Raw genomic sequence first — 19115 nt, 5'->3', positions numbered from 1 at the left:
ACGAGGCAAACACCGTGCCTGGAAGTTATTTGACGTTTTTGCATGAATATAAAGTACAATGTGCGACTACGCGATCGCCCCGGGCGGGATCTCCTCCAGCATCCTCGCGATGAAGCTGCGCACACGATATATGACGAGAGCCGCTATACGAGAAAACGGGGACGCGGCTCATATCATAGCGGACGTAAACGAGAAGAAGGATGATGCTTTCTCGGTCTCTCTTTTTTCGCGCCAAGATTTTTCAGACATTCGACGCCTTCGGGTATTACGACGTGTAAAGAACGATGGAAGGCTTCCTGAAAAATTTTCACCGATTTTATTTCCACCGATAAGAAAAATTCTACGTATGTAGTAAAAATCGGGGAAACGACGTATAGAGTTGTTTACGATAAATAAGTATATATGTATGTTGCGTTTGCGATTTGTGACTCTTCTCTGTCATTTTTATTGTAAACTAACCGGTAGAAACTCAATACCTTTGTTTAAAGATTCCGGGTTACATAAAATAAAATTTCGCGTACATATGCGACGCAGCTGTCGTTAAAATGCATTTTTATTTCGGCGTTTTATTCGTATGTAGTTTTATTACACGCCATTATATTCGGGGGACATGTAAAAGCGTTTCAGCGTACAGATTCGGCTCTCGAATGAAATTACTCGTTCCTTGATTATCTTTATTATATCTTCATCTCGTGCGCGCTTCCCGTTCATACACATTATCTCTTTAAACCTCAACTCGTTGTCGATCAATCAAGTAATCTCAGAATCCTCAACATCTGCCATTCAATCAGCAACTTCATCGCGATTTGTATCGATCCTGTCTCTCGATCAGATTATGTCGTATCGAGACCCTTCAAGATCGATCGCGTCCCCGAAGACATTCATGATTGCGTTTCGATCACCACCGCAGAAATTCGTCGACGCGTGAATATGCTTTTCGAATAGGGAGGATCCTCTCGCGGTTCCTTCCTTTTACGAGCCCGTTCGAGGCAGGTAGGCGCTTCGATGTTCTCACGGAGGCCCCTCGAGTGAATCGGCCGTCGCAGATGGGGCCCTGCATGCGCGTGCCAGGTGGGCCCCTTTCGACGACGCTGAGGTCTTTCCAGTTGAGCCGATGCAACGGCGTTTCCTGCGAGCTGATCGAGACCGCGAGATTAGCGTTTCTGCGAGACCGGACCCGCAGGGGCCCCGTTGATCCTGACGCTACGATAACGAAGGACGAACCGAAACTTATAGTACCGAGTTTTTGATGGTCGGAAAGCCCAGAGTGTATCATCAGGGATCGACAGTCTTCGGGGCACCATGCAGCCGTCTCTCATGCACTCGTAGCACGTACGCGCGAGTTTCCTGTCTTCCTTCGCGGAACTTCCCGACCGGGCATGTATATATATATATATATATATATATATATATATATATATATATATGACGTATATATATGTACATATGTAGGCGCGAACGGAAGTCGGAAAACGCGCGGGAGTGAGAAACACTCGACGAAGACGCCGGCGGCGGCGACGTATAAAATGATAGACGTCGGCATAAAATCGTCGACCACCCCCGAACACGAACGTGAGATCAATGCGCACGAATGTGTACCCTTCCGCGAATAATATCGCGTGTGAATGGCGTATTAACTTGCTTTTCAAAGTATGTATCGGGCCGGAGCTGGCCTTTACACGGATCCCGTGGAGATTCGAGAGTGTAGGTTTCGCGTAATAGTTTCACTCCAGAATATATCCCGACATGATATTTTTATTCATGATGAGGAGGGGGTGGGAGAGGAGAATTTCAACGAACGCATTACAACGAAGCGCGCGCGATGAAGCTGAAATTGCTCGTTCGGAGGAAATGAGGAAAAGCGGTAATAAGCTTTTTGTTTCAACATCGAAAATGCATAGATCGATACTTGGAATTTTATCGTTGAAAAAATGAGGAAAATTTCACTCGGTTATTATTTAATTCGCTATTTATTTAAAAAAAAAAAAAAAAAAAAAGCAGAGAGAAAATGGAGGCAATATTTTTTTTGTATCTCATTCGTAAAATATTGCGTACACATGGCTATTTCATTTCTCATTAAGATTTGTCGAGTCTCTTTTCCGCGCAAAAGTGGTCTTAATAATTTAAATTCTCGCTGCTTTCGGAGCTATATATAGAATGTACATGTGGGTGCGCGCAAACTCCACAAGCAAGAAACACGAGCTTATTTATAATTATTTTCGCGTTGTTGCACGAGAGAAGGAGAAGCAGCGAAAGTTGAAAGCGCGACGATACGGAATCCGGCGCGCGGATGAAGAAGAGACGAGACGTCTCTTGGTCGAGAGAGGCAAAGCCTCACTGTCGGTGACATTCAAAGACGCTCGCGCGTGTCACGCTCAGTCAGTGTATTTACAGAAAGCGACGAACGCGGTAAAGGCTGAAATAAAGGGACCCATTGGCATAAGGCGCCTCGCTCCGCTTCATTATATTTTTTTCGAGGGCCCTTTTCTGCGCGGGGTTTCTAGACGACTCCGGCCTGTGGCGATCGTTATATACGGCCGTGTTACTACAGTTAGTCGTTAATAACGTTCCCGACAAAGTCAAATAAGACTCCTCCTCCTTTCAATCGCCAAGCACCACCCAACACGGCGGCCGGTCAAAATGTTTAGTCAACGGCCGGATCTGTTCTCTTGTAATCGTCTCGAGACCCCGACACATCGCTATCGCGTTCCAAAGTTATTTATAACGATGCAATCATATATGTGTGTTTGTACATCGCCGGGTTACTCGAGATCGCGCATTTATCGATCCGCGATTTAACCCCCCCGGTCGCGTGTAAATAATTTTTGCGACGGGATAGTAATCGCGAGTAAAAGCTTCCTATCGTCTCTGTTTTTGATATATTTTTTTTGCGCGTTTATTATTATTATTATTATCGCGAAATTTATGAGCGTATAATTAGTTAACATTTTCCTGCGAGCGATACGCGAAATTGTTTCAACGAACATGACGGCCATGAAACGGAACAAAGCGATAATTATTAATGTACGGTGCCATTAATATGATTAATACGTTCCACCGTCGCAGTTTAAAGAGATAGCGCGATATTATTAATTAACGACTCGCGCTCGGCGAATGCGCCGTATTTTGTATCGAGCGTTTTCCATTCCGAGAGATTTACTCGTGCCGCAAAGACGCGATCTTTACGAGCGATTGTGAGGTCGTGAGTGTCACGACTAACGATTCACAGCCAATAAATGCCGTAAATAGTTGGAAGCATAATGTTACCGATTTGTTGGGGGATAATGCCGCGCTTACAACAGTCGTTTTCCTCGTTATAAGCGCGCGGATGTATATGATACCATCATCATTCTTACCAGGATCTCGTCGAAAAAGCCGATGATTGAATAGATCGTTGTACAAATCAGCGTTGTACAAATCAACCATCTAGCCAATGCAGCAAGAACGTAATAACGATGTATTATTGAGAGAGAAACGTATTATATATATATGTAATCTACAAATCTTTGGAAAAACTTCCCTCCAGTAGATACCTGATAGGTAGCGCAATAGTGGAAGATTTTAAAGCTTGGACAAAAGATGTAGGCATATACGTGAGACGTAAATCGCCGACAACGTATTACTGCCATTAAGTCGTATCGAAGAACGTGCTCCTGTACAAGTAATCCTAGTAAGTGCCCCCGAGTACTTGTAAATCTCTATTCGACGGTGCATACGGGAGAATACTTTATGATTACGCGTGTACTCTCTTTGCGCGCAGTCTCTCTCTCTCTCTCTGTAGGTTTACCGGGGTAGATCACCCGGGAGCCATTTATCGTACGTTCGACGCTATTTTATTTACACGCGCGGTCGATCTCGCATGTATTTTCATTTGTTCGGCGAAGCTGAGAAAACAGCTGATTGGAAATAAAATTCGCAAGTGTCTTTCAAAAAAAAAATATTCTCGTTTATTTCGCTTTTTTTCTCCCCCAAGTTTTACATCGACGGCACATATACATAAGAGAAAGGGTTGTAAATATAGCTCCGATGAAGCAACAAGTAATAACGTATATCTCGAGTTAATGCCCGCTCATATAATTTTTCCAACGACTTCATTCATTTGATGCGCGGACCTGTAATATCGGCGTTTGTATACCTTTAACCTGCTGTCAAAGCGCAACAGCGGGGGTTGAAGATTATAGTCGTTTCGCGCAAATCCGGTAGTTGATATCGCGAGGCGATCGCCGAATCGAGCTTCGTAACAACCGGTATTTTGGAAGAGGCCCGAACATGCAGAGGGAAGGACTAAGTTGGAGCATGCGAGTTTATGACAAGCCGCGAGTTTTTAATAGGCTCCTGGAGACTCTTGGACCGTGTGGATGTGGCCCAGCGGGAGTGCAGGGGTTAAACGCTAACGTTCATCTTTCGATTTGGTCCCTAGCGGGCTTTTGAAAATGTGCAGTCACCGGAATGAATCGTCGAAATATTCGTAGTCGCTTGAGAGCGTTGTATAGCGAATTTATCTCGATTAGTAGTCTGAAATGTCGCGAGAGAATGCCTGCGTTCGAAGCATTTAAATCACGTTTAAAGGGAAAACATTTAAAAAATTTATGACAAGTTTAATCGTTTGAAAATAATTGTTTTTTACAACGAAATACCTACCGCACGGTGCTCCAATTTCGTTATTTCATTTTGCATAGCTTTGCGAAATAATTTGTGACATTATTCCCGTGAGAGATCGCGATTTACAAACTATATTCCGCGCACGTTTCGACTAGAAGCGGACTATTTTACATATGTTATCGGGACACATTTCCTAGGTCGGCGAGCGATACGAGAAAAAAATTCGCTACACGACACATTACGCAACTAATACCGGATATTACTTACTCGTGCAGCCAATCAGCGAAGCGTGGTTATCCATAAACCGGCTGGCACTTTAACCCCACTGCACTGACACTAGCGTTATCATCGTTGCAAGTTCGTTACACTGCGCGTAGTAACGTCATTCTTCACTCCCGGATCGCGACTGTCGAGATATACGTTCGCGTCAATTCAAGGATAAACTATTTTTCACATCGATATATCTCGTATATCCCGTCGCAACAAAGAGCACTAAATTTTCCCCGTCACGCGGAATCTATTCACGTTCCGTTCGGAAAAAATTCAGAGCCAGAGGTCCGTACGTCAAAAATTCTCTCTCCCTTCACAGGTATACGAACCGTGCACGAGAGAAACCCGTCGTTCTCACCCCTAGTCTACGTTTCACGAGCGGGTACGTGCACGCGCACGTCCCAATATATATATATATATATATATATATAGAGGGTACGAGTTTCGGGATTAGCCGTTAAGAGCGGATAAACACCCGGGAGCCCCAGCACGCGCGGCTCATGTCGGCCAACTGACTCGTAGTCTAGCGCGGAGATCTCGGGGCCCTTCGCCTCTTGGGCGCCGGTGCTGGGCGAACGTGGTGGCGATGGTGGTGGAGGTCGCTGACGGTGGTGGTGGAGGTATCGCGGACAGAGTATAGAGCGGTGGTGGTAGTGCTGGTGGTGGTGGTGGTGATGGTGGTGATGGTGGCGGTAGTAGTATAGTAGCGACGGAGGCGATGCCGTGATGGTGTTGGTACTAACGGAGGCGGAGAGGCAGCTAAGAGGAAAAGAGCGCTCTGGTGGGAGCGTGGATGCTGTTCCGTTCTGTTCCTCTGCAGTCGTTCCTCTGCACACGCGGATGCCGCCGCAGAGTGCTGTCCGAACTGCCGCACGAGACGGAGTGTGTATAGCTCTCCGTGTATACAGAGAGATTGGCCGCAGACTTTGTTAAATATTCATTCCATCCGGTTGTCGCGGATAGTACATCGCATACCCTCGCATAGGAGGAATGTTAGTCCAACCTGCTTGTTTCCCCGATTACTCGGGGGACATTCGAATTTCGGAGCAGTTGATTCGGTTACGCGTGTTGGAGATGCACGACGAAATCGCGGGTAATTAGTATTGACAGAGAATATATTATTTTGCGCGTCTGCGAATTAAATTGATGACTGCGTATATATATATATATATATATATATATATATATATATATCGAGGGAGGGTGAAATGTCGCTCGCTTGATTGTATTATAAAGGAGAGAAAGGTCCGCGAGAAAAAGGCAAAATCTGGGAAATCGGAGAGAGAGAGCTATCTTTCTCACTTTGACAGCAGGGAGATTCGGGTTCAGGTTGAGGATAGAATCCGCATTTTGACCGTGGTGCATAAATTTGTTTTTTCATCAAATAAATACCATTTATTTACAGTGCCCCTTCCGCCGCCCACTTCCGTTCTTTTTCCCGTTCGTCTTTTTCCCGTTCGCCAGCGCGTACTTCGTGTCGTTCGATAAATAAATATTGACCGTCGAGATGGACACCGCAAACAAATCCATTAATAACACACAGATTCAACCTCGTCGCGGAACCATATATATATATATATGTTGTACGTGTACTCGTGGAATCGGATACGTGCGCGCATTTAGTTTCATCTGGACCAATCTGATGGTCGCGAACCCGCCGCGCCTAATTCGACGTTGTCCGTGTCAATTTATGTCCCTACGGTTGGATTCGGCGTTACGGTAGAACAATTTAATAACGTTCATTTTCATGCATTTCCCACTCCAGTTTCGTCCCTTCTTCCCGATCGGTACGGTTCATCGAAAAGATAGAGAGAGAGAGAGGTGGGTATCACGCAGCGTAGAGAGGAAATAGAGAGAGAGGGAAAATAGCTAACCAGTGAGAGACTTCCGGCAAGTGAATTCATGCAAATTCGTGAGATTGTAATCAAATAATTCTCGATGTCCAACCTGGCGGTATATCTCGTTAACGTACGCGTTACAAAGACAAACATACAAGTTTCATCGATAACTCGACATCACCCTCTTCCACCCCTTTCTCTATTCCAGGTCGGAAAGAATACATGCAAGGGGATGGCGACTTCCGGAAGGGTAAGTTCCGCGAAAATTGATTTCCGCGAAAAAATATTCTCTTTAATTTTAAATACCTTTATTGCTTCGATACATGTTAGAGAAATATTTACATTCGTCCCGTTTCATTTCGAATCTTTCTTACGCTATATTTATTTTCTTTTCTCGAATACATTATTTTTTCATGCATTCGAAGCTATATCGGATATTTGCCAGAGATATAAGTAGAAAATCTAGGATTTTTCTTCTTAGATTCGATATATGAAAGTTCAAAGATATTTTAAACTAGAGAGGGAGAGAGAGAGAGAGAGAAAATTTAAATTTAAAAATAGATCATGAGAATAGTGCATATGGCGAACGCTCGGTTCTAGTAAGGTGAATATCTCGTGCGATATCGCTGCGAAACATTTATTTCTTTCCATGGACTCGTAGTTTATTTGAGTAATATTTTTGTAACTTGTTAAAAGTATTTATGTATATTTAAAAAATATTAATTAAAACTTTGTCCGCGTGTCCCTATTCCCGCTATTGTAATTATAAATGATATTATTTATATGTTTCGTGCATTCGCTATTTATAATTACCGAGAATCTCGTATCTGATCCCGATAACACGGTAACACGACGTGGCGCGTGTTTTGTCGACCTGTATTCCTCTGTCACACGACTTCTAATCGATAAATGAGAGTTTTAAGTAGACAATAATATACAGCGCGATAACAAGAGAGGGATGAAAAATCGTAGGTGCCCTTCCAGCGAGTTCCCTTTGTCGTAGCTCCTTTTACGTGGAGTTTCGAATGGAGAAGATGATCGCCTCGTAATCCTATATAAACACGGTTATTTTTATCCCATTACGGGGCGGTTCCGTAACGGCCCGTGTTGCCTCGAGTCTGCATAATGCCACGTTCGTTGTGCACGAAGCTTTAAAGGTTGCCGACGATCGGGGATGACCGCAGGATCCCGAGGGGTGTTTCATGTGCCACACCCCCTCCCGTCTGCTGCCACGAAGCTGCTTTAACAGCAGGGGGCGAATATGCCTGGACCATGATACAGTCCTTCCAAATGGTCGCTGGGTTTTCTCCGACGGTTTTGTGTGCGATTCCATTGAATTCGACGCCTTTCTCTTCGAAACGTTGTATAACATTTCTCGAAAGGAACATGCTAGCGATGAATGATCAACAAATTCTAATTTTTCGTCAAGTATTTTTTAACGCGTAACAAATGTGCTTAATGAGCATATGACAGCGTGGGAAGTCGAAGAAACTGTTAACTGTTAGGTAAATTATTTTGTATCACACGTGCAGGCAAAGTGGCACTTTGTGTGCGTGTTTTCTGTGCGGAAAGCGGCCGATTTCCCACGCCGCAGAATGGCGGCGCACAAAGCCACTTTGCCTGCACTTGTAATACAAAATAGTATGTGTATCACGTGCGGATTGACAATTGTCAACTTTCCGCACTTGATACACAATATACTATTGAAATTATGAATAAATAATTTTTATCGTATCACCTTTGCTAAAGAAATTATTAGCTTTCTCGTTCTTGCGTGTTTTATTTTCACATATTTTTTTATCGATATATATTTTATTTACTGATATATAACTGTATGTGTATTTTCATGGTTATTATTAATACAGGTGTTAGAGGTGTTAGAGATCTGTGACTTTTAGGATAATTGTGGTTAAAAGAGCCCAAACGCATAACATGTGTTATGCATTTATTCTCGAAAGTCTCAGTTGCATGTGACGCGTGACGCCCACAAATCGGTTTCACGTTTTCCGAGTCTCTTTTTTATTTGTTGTGTTATGATATGCAGTACTATCGCCAAAGTATGTTCTCTTCGTCGGAAATCGGTCCTTATCATATAGAAATTAAAAAGTTGCTACATACATTTTCGAGGTTCAGATATATATGATATATATTACAAGACTCTTTCTTCGTGCAGAATTGGTCCAGAAGCACCGTCGAAGGTTCGCCCGACAAGCCGTAGAATATTTTTTTCTCAGACTCTCGTGGGTTGCTTTTCTTAAGAGGAAACTCTTGTAAGTTCGTTTCGTTTCGCCAGGAGGTCAACGAAACTCGAAGATGTCCCTCGCCGCTGCTCCCGTATCGTTCTCCCCTTGAGAAAAGCAGACGTGAAATTCTATGGTTGAATCGAATCGGGGGTGAAAGAGGCAAGTCGGTTTACATAAACAGAAAAATTCGTATTTCTCGTATAAATATGTATAGAATATTTTTTTATGGGAATCCGCAAGATGATTAGAATGTAGAGAATGTTTTAAATGTGCAATCCATTCCAGAAATATTGTTCTTTTATTGTTAGAATGTAATATTCTAAAATATATTTGCCAAATATTTTCAAAGATTATATATATTTTATTTATATGTGCGTTTTATTTTTTTTATTATATTTATGAAATTCTAGAATCCTATTATATACATATATAAGAGTCAGAATAAAAAAAATTCACTTAAAAAAAGAGACAGGACGAAATAGAAACGCGACACGATTCATCGAAGATATGATCGCATCGATGAAATTGACGTGCGGTAAGATCGTAGGAAATTCAGTAGAGTGGAATATAGTTTTTTTTGCGTGTGTCAGCGTATCCATTAATTTTCAAGAGGAAAATCGATGTCGACCATCTAGAATTACGAGTCTTCTCTTGGAAGACCCCCGAGTGAAATTCGAGCTTGTTCCATTTCTCGTGAAAAAAAGGGTCCAAAGCAGGAGGAAAACAAGGAAAAAACTAGGAGAGAAAGAGCAAGATGAAAAATGTTCGTACGACGTATCTTACCTAGGCGTATCTCGGAGGTTTCACCAAGATGTCGAGGGGGGATTGAAAAGACATAGAAGATGAATACGCCGTGTCCAGTTGACGCGTCCGAAAATATCCGAAGATAATATATCCTGACCGAGTGCGAAGAGAAAAAAGACCTTCTTGTCCTTTATCTGGAACGGAGGATCTCTGTCCCCTTTCGAGCCCTTTAAAACAAATACCTCTACGTTTCGAGAGGTATGTTTAGGCGCAGGTAAGCGTGCCTGGCGCATTGATTCGAGCTCTTCGAGGTCTATACGTCTCTCGTTTCGCCTAATAGTACTTAATGGAATCGATAAGTTGTCCGACAAATCTCCGGCGTCCCACGTATAAAACTCGGTGCCGTAAGTCGTAAATTCGATTTGCTTCGAACGATCCGTTCGATGGCATTCTTACATTATTAGGCGCAACGTATGGACTGGGAAGATAGTTGAAGATTTGATTGCCTTTTTTTAAAGCTACCGTGAATCTTACGATCGATATCTACCTGCTTCTTCCTTTATGGATGCGATACGATTACCTTCAACCCATTCATTTCATCGAAGCCGACGATGCATTTACAGAATCCCTTGTTCGAGATCGTAAATAACGAGAAACTGCGAGAGCGTGATTCTATTAAGTATTAACGTCGTTAATCTTGTATCGCGAGATTTCTCGGAGCAGATATCGAAAGCAAATACATAAGTCGTATATTTCGCCGTCTTACGTCATTATACGCATTTTCTCTCGATTTCCCGGGAACTCTCAGTGACATAAATAAAAAAAAAAAATAATAATTGCCCGCTGGCGATGAAGAGAGCCGAGTTCTCGGCTTATATAAGAGGATCCAGAAAACGGGCGACGTCGTCGGGATCTACGGATAAAACAAAGGGAGAGGAGGGGGTGAGAATTCTTCCCTTTGTCTCACAGCGGCACACCCTCTCGCGGCGCATTATTTACCGGCAAGATGGGGCCCGCCTGCATGTCGGGATATTGACGAGGGAGACCGGCCGCTAATGGCACGTTGGTTTTCTGAAAGTCCGACGCGACTCTCCGGTCCGATCTATAACGAAGACTTCTCTCCTTCTCTCTCGTAACCCGGTAATTTTGATGTGCCCCACAATCTGGCAGATTGCATCCCGTGCTCTGCCTAGGAGGCGAATTATGTACGCGAAAGGGACCGCAGTAGGGCTCCGATCTCCAGGTCTTTCCTTGAGATTTTTATACCGACCGGTTATAATTCAGAAACGAGATATTTCTCTCCCTCAATTCTTCTACTTGTGACTGAGAGAGCCCTTCTTCTCTCTCTTTTTCTCTCGCTGTATACCTGATTCTCGTTTTTCTCTGGGCGGCGCCCGATACCTATCGAGATAATGACAAAGCTCTTGCTCCCACAGGATTCCGGGAAGAATCGTGCAACAAATTGTATCCGCGTATAGATACGTGTATCGGATTGTAAGGTTTGAAACGAGAGAATCGGCTCTTAAACAACTGTACGATAAAAGCTAGGCTGGATGTCGATGTGATTTTGTAATACTAAAGTATTATTTATATGCGCAGAATCCAACAAGTGTCTCGTCGTAGAGGAGAATTTTATTGACTGTGCTACGTACTCTGTAATTTCGCACGAATATTCATCGAACTGATATTTGATTAAGTATACGGCGTGATAAATTTATTTTCAATTCATCGTCGCGTGTCAGCGAGATCTTAGTTTATGCCAATCCTAACATTTAACGAGAACATATTTTATTTTCGTATCATTAATCATTGTGACTTAAAGACTTGGTTTATTCCCTGCGTATATTAAATAACGTATTCTCTGATAAATCACGAAAATCTAGACGCTTTTGCGTGATTAACGAATATATCCAACCCATTTCACGTCGAAATTATATAATAACAGTACTCTCCTTACGCGTTTACGAAAGGCTAACAAAATCGCTCGTTAGTTACGAGCTTCTGAAAAGACAACAAAGAGTACACTCACACATATACGAGATAAAGTGAAAGGATATTTATTTCGATTACACATTATCAGAATCGGGGACTTAACGACCGTGTATTTTCGCGCAGCCTCCGAGTGCCTGCCAATCAGACTCCCATTCAGGGTGTATCATTGAACATTACATCGTGAGTCTACTCACTCAATAAATCCAATCAATCCGAACGTGCTATTTACTTCTCCGCCATGCCGCGCTATCGCGATTTTCAATTAACAGAGGAGGAGGTCTCGATCCGTCCAAGGACGACGCGATGCTCCCGTAACGTATATACGTATATATATATATATATATATATATACATATAGGAAAGGAAGAAGGACTCGTCCTGAACGATTCGACGCGCATTCTTCCAACGCATACTCGACAATTTGCGGTATACGAGGGCGCTTTACAATTAGCAGCGAAGCAGCATTCTTTACCGAGCTTCTTGATTCCGATCCCACGCACCAGTCATCGCTCTAGCGAGGGTTCTCGACGGTTTTGTCGTTAAGCATTAATTGAGCTTCGGACCGAGAGAGATTACAGAGAGTATCCGTGAAACCGAATGAATTTTTGAGACTCCGACATCCTCCTTCTTCGCGTTGCCTGCCGCCCTTCTCGTTTCTTTCTTCCTTTCTCTTTCTCTGTCTCTCTCTTTCTCTCTCTCTCCTTCGGGCGCGGTTGCAGCTCTTCCGAGACGAAGCCGAGGCCAACCTGTTATTAAGGGACCCCCGACGATTAGATTGCGCTAATGGCGAACCGCTGTCTCCTCCCGGGAGAAGAATCGGCCTCTCGCCTCTTCTTCTCTCAGGAGTCGCCGTCCACATGGAAGATCGACGGGAAAGCGTTCCGCCGCACGAAAATTCGTGCTATCGCGCCTGTATCAAGCTTTTGCCTCGAATCCCGGATCTTTGGCCGCCGCTGGGTGGATACTTGACGCTAATTCCATTAGTAAAGAGAATCTGCGCCCGATCTCTCTGCTTCCCGAGACTGAATCTTCTCTCGTCTTCTCCGCCGCGTCGCGTCGGTATACTCATTTAAGCGCTTCGTATTTCCCATGGGAACCCGACAGCCCCAACAAAGGCACGAAAAACGTTTAATAAATAAATTGATCAGGTTTCTTCCCATCCCGCGTCGCGCTACCCTTCGGTCTCTTTTTTTTTCTCTCCTATACCAAACGTCCGTCCCGCTTTTCTTCTTCCTGCTTCTGCGGAACACGCGGCAGAGACCCCTCTCAGCTTCCGGAAACGCGATACCACGGACTCTCGAATCCAACTCACGTTTCATTAGCTCGCTAATACCCGGGAGACGAGAACGTTCCGCGTAAAGGATAACGCTTGTTTCTATTTATCGCGATTGTTGCGATCGTGCCGTGATATAATGGAATTGTTGCGAGATTTTTTTTTGTCGAGTACTCGATCCTCAGCGCGAACCCTCCAATTTTTAAACCTCGGGGATCTGGGTCGAGAGTGCTCGCGGCGGGATGTGTTATTATTTTCCGAATGTGTTTCGCGAAACAGAACTATACGAAATATGGTTACGTAAGAGAGAATCGGAGAGTCTCGCTTTCATATTTATATAGATATGAAATGTTCGAATAGTTAGCGCCGCATTGTGCTCGATTCTTGCACGTTAACGTTGATCTCTCTACATTATTCGCGAATAAAATAGAAAATCAAACGACGCTAAATTTAGCGTTCTATGCGACGTTATAAAGAAAGCGAGATTATACGTATATAAGTTTATAGATACATATACGGAGTTGATACACGTAATCTTCGTTGATTGTTGTCGGAAGAATTCTCCGACTACCATAACATATACGTGTTGCTCCTTGGGGCGCGTTGCGAATAAAGATCCAAGCATTGTAACACGAGCACGAGTTTATGATTCGCGCTTCTACGCGCCTATAGAAGCGAACAATGGCCTATCCCGATGGTGTACAAAACTTGTCGTCATTAAACTACCATATGCGATCGCGTATACGCACGCATGTGCCTTCGCATCCGAACTCTAACTCGCCGCCAAGGTTCTATTGTATCGAAACGATGGTTTACGAGCGTGGATAATAATAATCAGGAAAACGCACGCGTGGAAAAGCTTTCTAGAACGACGAGAAGCTCTTCCACGAAAGAATTCCATTCTGAAAATGTCGAAGCAAATGGTGGATCCCTCATGGTGGATATATATTTGTGCTATTACACGGCAGTTTGCGAGAATCGCTCGTGTGTTCAAGAGGGGTTGGAAGAGAAGAAGAGGGAAATAGTAGGACTTAGGCACACGCAACGACGACACACACAATTGTGCGCGGCGGCGAGTAACTCGAGTAGGCTCTCTCGGCGATCTCTCCCCGGTTTCTCCTCGCTGCGGGATATGCATTTGTGCAACAGGCTTTTATACCGAGCCGTTGCGCTACTTATGCAATCGTGAATGCGTCGGTATCCCTCTGGCCGCCCGCGTACTATACGTTTCAATACGTCTTGCATACTCGATGCTTTTGCCCGCACGAGATATCCGCCTCGAGGAGACGAGGGGACTATTGGTCGAATACCGGTACAATTTTCCAAGTTATACGAGGGTTCGTGCCGTGTTGTCGTTAGTTTGGAATTTTACGAAATCATTTCTCTCTTGCGCCATACGACACGCGAGAATCGCTCGACAGAAGTCTAGTATTTCGTAAGATTGCTGATAGAGAGAGGCAGATGTAAGGAAAAAATGTTGACGAGTTGCGCGACGTATTTGAGAAAGGTACATGTTTGACAGCCTATTGCACGTTTAATTAAATCAAAAATGTTATATGATACAGAGATATTTCGTTTGTTTTACAAAAGTTTTTTTCCTCAACGCGATAGTCGTAGCGATTTGATCTCGTAAGATTGTTGATAGAGAAAGGCTGATGTAAGGAAACAATGTTGACGAGTTGCGCGACGTATTTGAGAAAGGTACATGTTTGACAGCCTATTGCACGTTTAATTAAATCGAAAATGTTATATGATAGAGAGATATTTAGACATTTCGTTTTTTTCCTCAACGCGATAGTCGTAGCGATTTGATTTAATCATACCTGAAGGAAATTCATCCGAGCTATTTCCTTCACGGCTCTCGTTACTGGCCTCTTAGTGCGTCTGGCATAATTAACATAATTAATACACGACCGACGAGTACCTCCCGTGGTTCCTGGCCGCGGAACTTTCGGAACTTACGCAGCGTGTGGCTTTACCTGGGAGAGTACTCCGGAGAGAGAAAAAATATCAAGGATAGCTCGGAGAGATATATACGTATAGTGCCCCCCCAGAGCGCGGAAGGAGTGATCGATAGTAGGTACAAAAGGTCGGATTAATAGACGGATGGGGTTGTCCGAAGTCCGTCCCGTCTGTCCTTTCGGTGATAGTTCTTCGTCGGAGCGAGGATAAGAAAGGGATGAACGCGACAGGGCTCTGGAAAGAACCGAGAGATCGATATATACTCCTTCTACCTCTCGTCCGAAAAAAAATTCCGCACGAACCTGTATTCACGAGTTTGCAGGTGTAGATTTTGTTCATTTCGCGCTCTGATGGGGACCGCGCTATCTGGCAGCTGCAGACCCGTGGAAGTCGCTGTCCTTCTTCCGCCGACGCGGATTCACTCTTTGGCCGGCGCTCAGTCTACCTTGACGTCGTCGTGCGGTCGACGGAACAGTTTCGTGCCACTGTTTTTTTTTCTCTCTTCTTTTCTTAGAGTCGAGAGGGCCAGGAACTGCTCTCTTGACAGTCCCGTGGCTCTTGCAATGGATTGCAGGACCGTTGCACAATGCATCGCGGTAACACCGGGCCCTTTGTGCAACGCCGGCACGTACGCGTGCTCTTTCTGCCTATCGTGGTCGTCCTTTTTCTCTTTTTCTCTCTTCTAAACGAGAGAGAGAAAGACGAGGATAGATGGAAAAATCTATTCGCCCTAATTCGCTCTTCAGCGAATAATGCACAATAGATGTACGTTTTCCAGCTCGCCAACGACGAACGTAAAGCGTTGGTTTACGGGAGAATTTTTTCCGCGCTTTCTCTCTCTTTCTGGAGATTTCATCTCCATTCATTCGTTTCCTTTTTTTTCGTTCCCGCGCCTACCGAAACGGCTAGTTCGCTCGCATCTGTTCCAGCTTGTCCGCAGATATCAATCAGGAAGATCGATGTCTTCATGTGATAATTTGTCTTTCGATGTAAGTTCGGAGATAAGTTTCCCAGTTCGTTTACGACTACACGCCGATGGGGCCGCAACGGAAATTTATCATAGAATACATTTCTTTTCTTATTCAACGATCCCAGATATAAGATATGCAAATGAGATCTTTTTCAAAAATTAATTAGTGTTTCTTTAATGTTTCCGAGCTCTATCAATTATCTTGAAAGAATGAATAAAATAATATCTCTATAATATAGTTTCTTATATATTTAATCATTTATTTTTGAGAATCTCTCTTAATTACATTTCGCTTAATAAATTGTAACCTCGTAAGATCGTCTTATTGCGAGAATTTTCATCATCTATCTCGAGCATAGAGACGATCAATCCCCGATAAATTTTCATCCATCAATTTTAATTGATGCGCGGAGATTTTTTACGCGTCCGATCTTTTCTCAGTCTCATTTTTTTTTTTTTTTTTTTTTTTTTACGCAGCAATGTAACACGCGGTCATATCTCGTCAGAATGACCGCGAGCGATGGAATAGCGGTCGATAGCTCGGCGGTGGCAGGCGTGTAATTTTGATAATGGATTTAAAAAGGTCAGAACCTACCCGGGGCTCTCTCTCTCTCTCTCTCTCAGTGGTCCTTCTTTCCGCGCGCGGAATTTAATTCCTCGAAGGATTTACGCCCGGTCACGAGAGATCTCGAGAAAATTCATGGTCCTGGATTCGGGCGACTCCTGAGGGCCATATGAAAATTGAATGGGTGTCTCTGTCTCTGTATACATACATACCTTCGTCGGCGTGTTCTCGATCTCTCTCTCCTCTCGGAGTTCGCCGAGTTCGTTGCTTTCCGGCGTACGTTCTGACGTTACTTCTCTCCGGAGGTAACGCTCAAACTCGGACGATATTGGCGAGATTGCGGCGGACAAGTTGCTCAACCGGCAGTAGCCGTGCGCGTATTGCGCCCTGCGAAACAATAGAAGCCCTTGAGCGTGTTGAGCGAAGGACTTCCGGCAAGTCCGGGGAGTCTGAAGATGGGAATGTTGCAGGGAAATGCACCTAGTATCTCGGTACTCGGAGGAGAGGACGCGAGTCGTTCGTCGAGTTGAAACGCGCGGAAGTTGATTGGGCTGCTTCTCTCGTTATCGAGAGAGAGACGAAATTTAAGTGGACGCGAAAATTCAACATTTTCAATTAATATCTCGATATTTGCGAGATATATTAACGATGATAAAAATACCATTAGTCGCGCTCTCGACGCATCTCTCTCGACGATAAATTATATTCTTCCTCTTTGTTCAACTCGGCGCGCGATTACTCGCGTTAATGAGGCAATTAATTGATTCGAATGACTTTCATGTAGGATTAACAGAAAACCGCATCGTCGTTTGTGAATAAAGCGCGAGTATTAATACGGAATGATACGAAAATTAATAGTCCGCGCGTATCGGCGGTCCATTATCCGATTTTTTCGCTGGGAATCGATTAATCTGAAAACCTCCTGAAACTATAAGACATAATTACTTATCTTAATCCGCGTAAGTGGAAGTTTTACTTCGAAGCGGACGATGTTTCTTCTTAATGACGTGGGACGAACGATAATCGAGTCAGCCGGTCGACTTAACGTCAATCAATCCGAGCAGCATCGCTTCCTCGGCACGCTTTTATTTTGTCTCTTTCTCTCTCTCTCTCTCGTCTGACTATAAATCAGTGTGTTTTTACGGATGCGCTTTTTCCGTTCGGAGCTCCGACGCGCATGGGCCTGATTAAACGGGTTATTAATTACAACCTGCTGACGACGTGAATGAATGCGGTACGCTCGATAAATTGGGGAACCCTCTTTTTTGTGTATTTTCTTATCCCAGAATGCCCCCGGATCGTCGAAATTTATTGCATATCTGTCTGTAATGTAACAAACTATATAACATACAATAATATTTTTGGATGGTTTGCTTTATGGAAATTTAATGGAACGTGTTTTGATTTTAAATCTTTTGCTATACACAAATAGTCAGAGATCATTTACTATCATTTATTATTCTATACTAATGCAATTTTGTAACAAGACTGTTGAAGAAACGTCTTTTTCAATATAATATCGCGTGTCTGTATTCATGAAATAAAATTGAGTTTCTCGTTGTATAAATTCGATTTCACGTGGCAAACAAATAATAATAAATGTCATATAACAAAAATGACATACACAACTTTCGTCTTTCTTTATCTATGTACATACAGCTCTTCCTGCAGTTGTTTTCTTCGAATACGCGTATACTCTTGTCGCACTAAGAGATAGCTCGTGAACGGAATGCACACATCGAACACAATATACAATTATTTATCTATACCTGTGTCATACACGCCTTACAAATATACGTGCAAAGAATGCACAGATAAGATTTCATCTTACGCAAGACGCGATCCTGTCATGACTACATCACAATTTTCTATTAAAGGAAAATCGTATACGCTCGATCGCGATTTTTCTCGCACGATCTGCCTACACACAGCCTCATCATCCACCCTCTCAGACGTGCTCACTTATTATAGTTCCGCGTGCGATCTATCTTTTATCAAGTCCGAATCGATCTGCCCACAGTTGAATATCGATCGTCCGTGAATTATAATTGGCGCGATAATTGTGAAATTAAATTAAAGATTATTAAAATTAAAACGAATAAAAATCTCTGGAAATAAAACTCTTAATATTTTAACTCCTTAAATTTCATTTCTGCACTTCTTCAACGCATAATTCGACGAAAAAAATATCGCAGCACCATTTTCTTCCATCATTTTTCCATAGAAAAAGAATGTGTGGTTTCTCGGACACGTCACACAATGAACATATTCGCTATTGCAGCCGTTACTTCCTGGCGCGTGCTGCCGCAACCAGGTCGCCGGCCTGCTCCGGAACCCGGACACCGGCGACGAGGTGTGGGATGAATGGTTGCGTTACGCTCCGTAACCTCTGTTGGAGAGGCGTTAGCATATCTCTGCCCAGGAACGTACTAAGTCCAGCAATTTTACGACCGTCCCGAAAGAGCTAAGTGTTAGCTAGCCACCTCGACGGCGAAAAATTCTTTCGAACTATGAGTCTTCCCATGTATTAATTTTTTTATAGCTATTTTTTGAGCGTCGTACTATCCATAAGATGGAGGAAGAGAGGAAATGTTATTGTTCTCCGAATGTATATTAAATTTTTGTTTTAATAATTTATTTTCTACAAAAAGATCCT

General features: G+C 43.5%; 1 protein-coding gene across 2 annotated transcripts in view; it reads right to left on the bottom strand.

The window, feature by feature from the left end:
• LOC114931945 (netrin receptor UNC5C) overlaps window positions 1-5382 on the bottom strand; it is a 32163-nt gene extending 26781 nt beyond the window's left edge. For both annotated transcript variants that reach the window (XM_029304103.2, XM_029304104.2), the window contains exon 1: window positions 4870-5382. The gene's annotated coding sequence lies outside the window, so the exon portion shown is untranslated. The remainder of the gene's footprint in view (window positions 1-4869) is intronic.
• Window positions 5383-19115: the final 13733 nt, after the last annotated feature.

Source organism: Nylanderia fulva, unplaced genomic scaffold (assembly GCF_048542155.1).
Source record: "Nylanderia fulva isolate GAGA-0341 unplaced genomic scaffold, ASM4854215v1 Scaffold10, whole genome shotgun sequence".
NCBI classification, from domain to species: Eukaryota; Metazoa; Arthropoda; class Insecta; order Hymenoptera; family Formicidae; genus Nylanderia; species Nylanderia fulva.
This window is presented reverse-complemented; position numbering and strand designations above follow the sequence as displayed.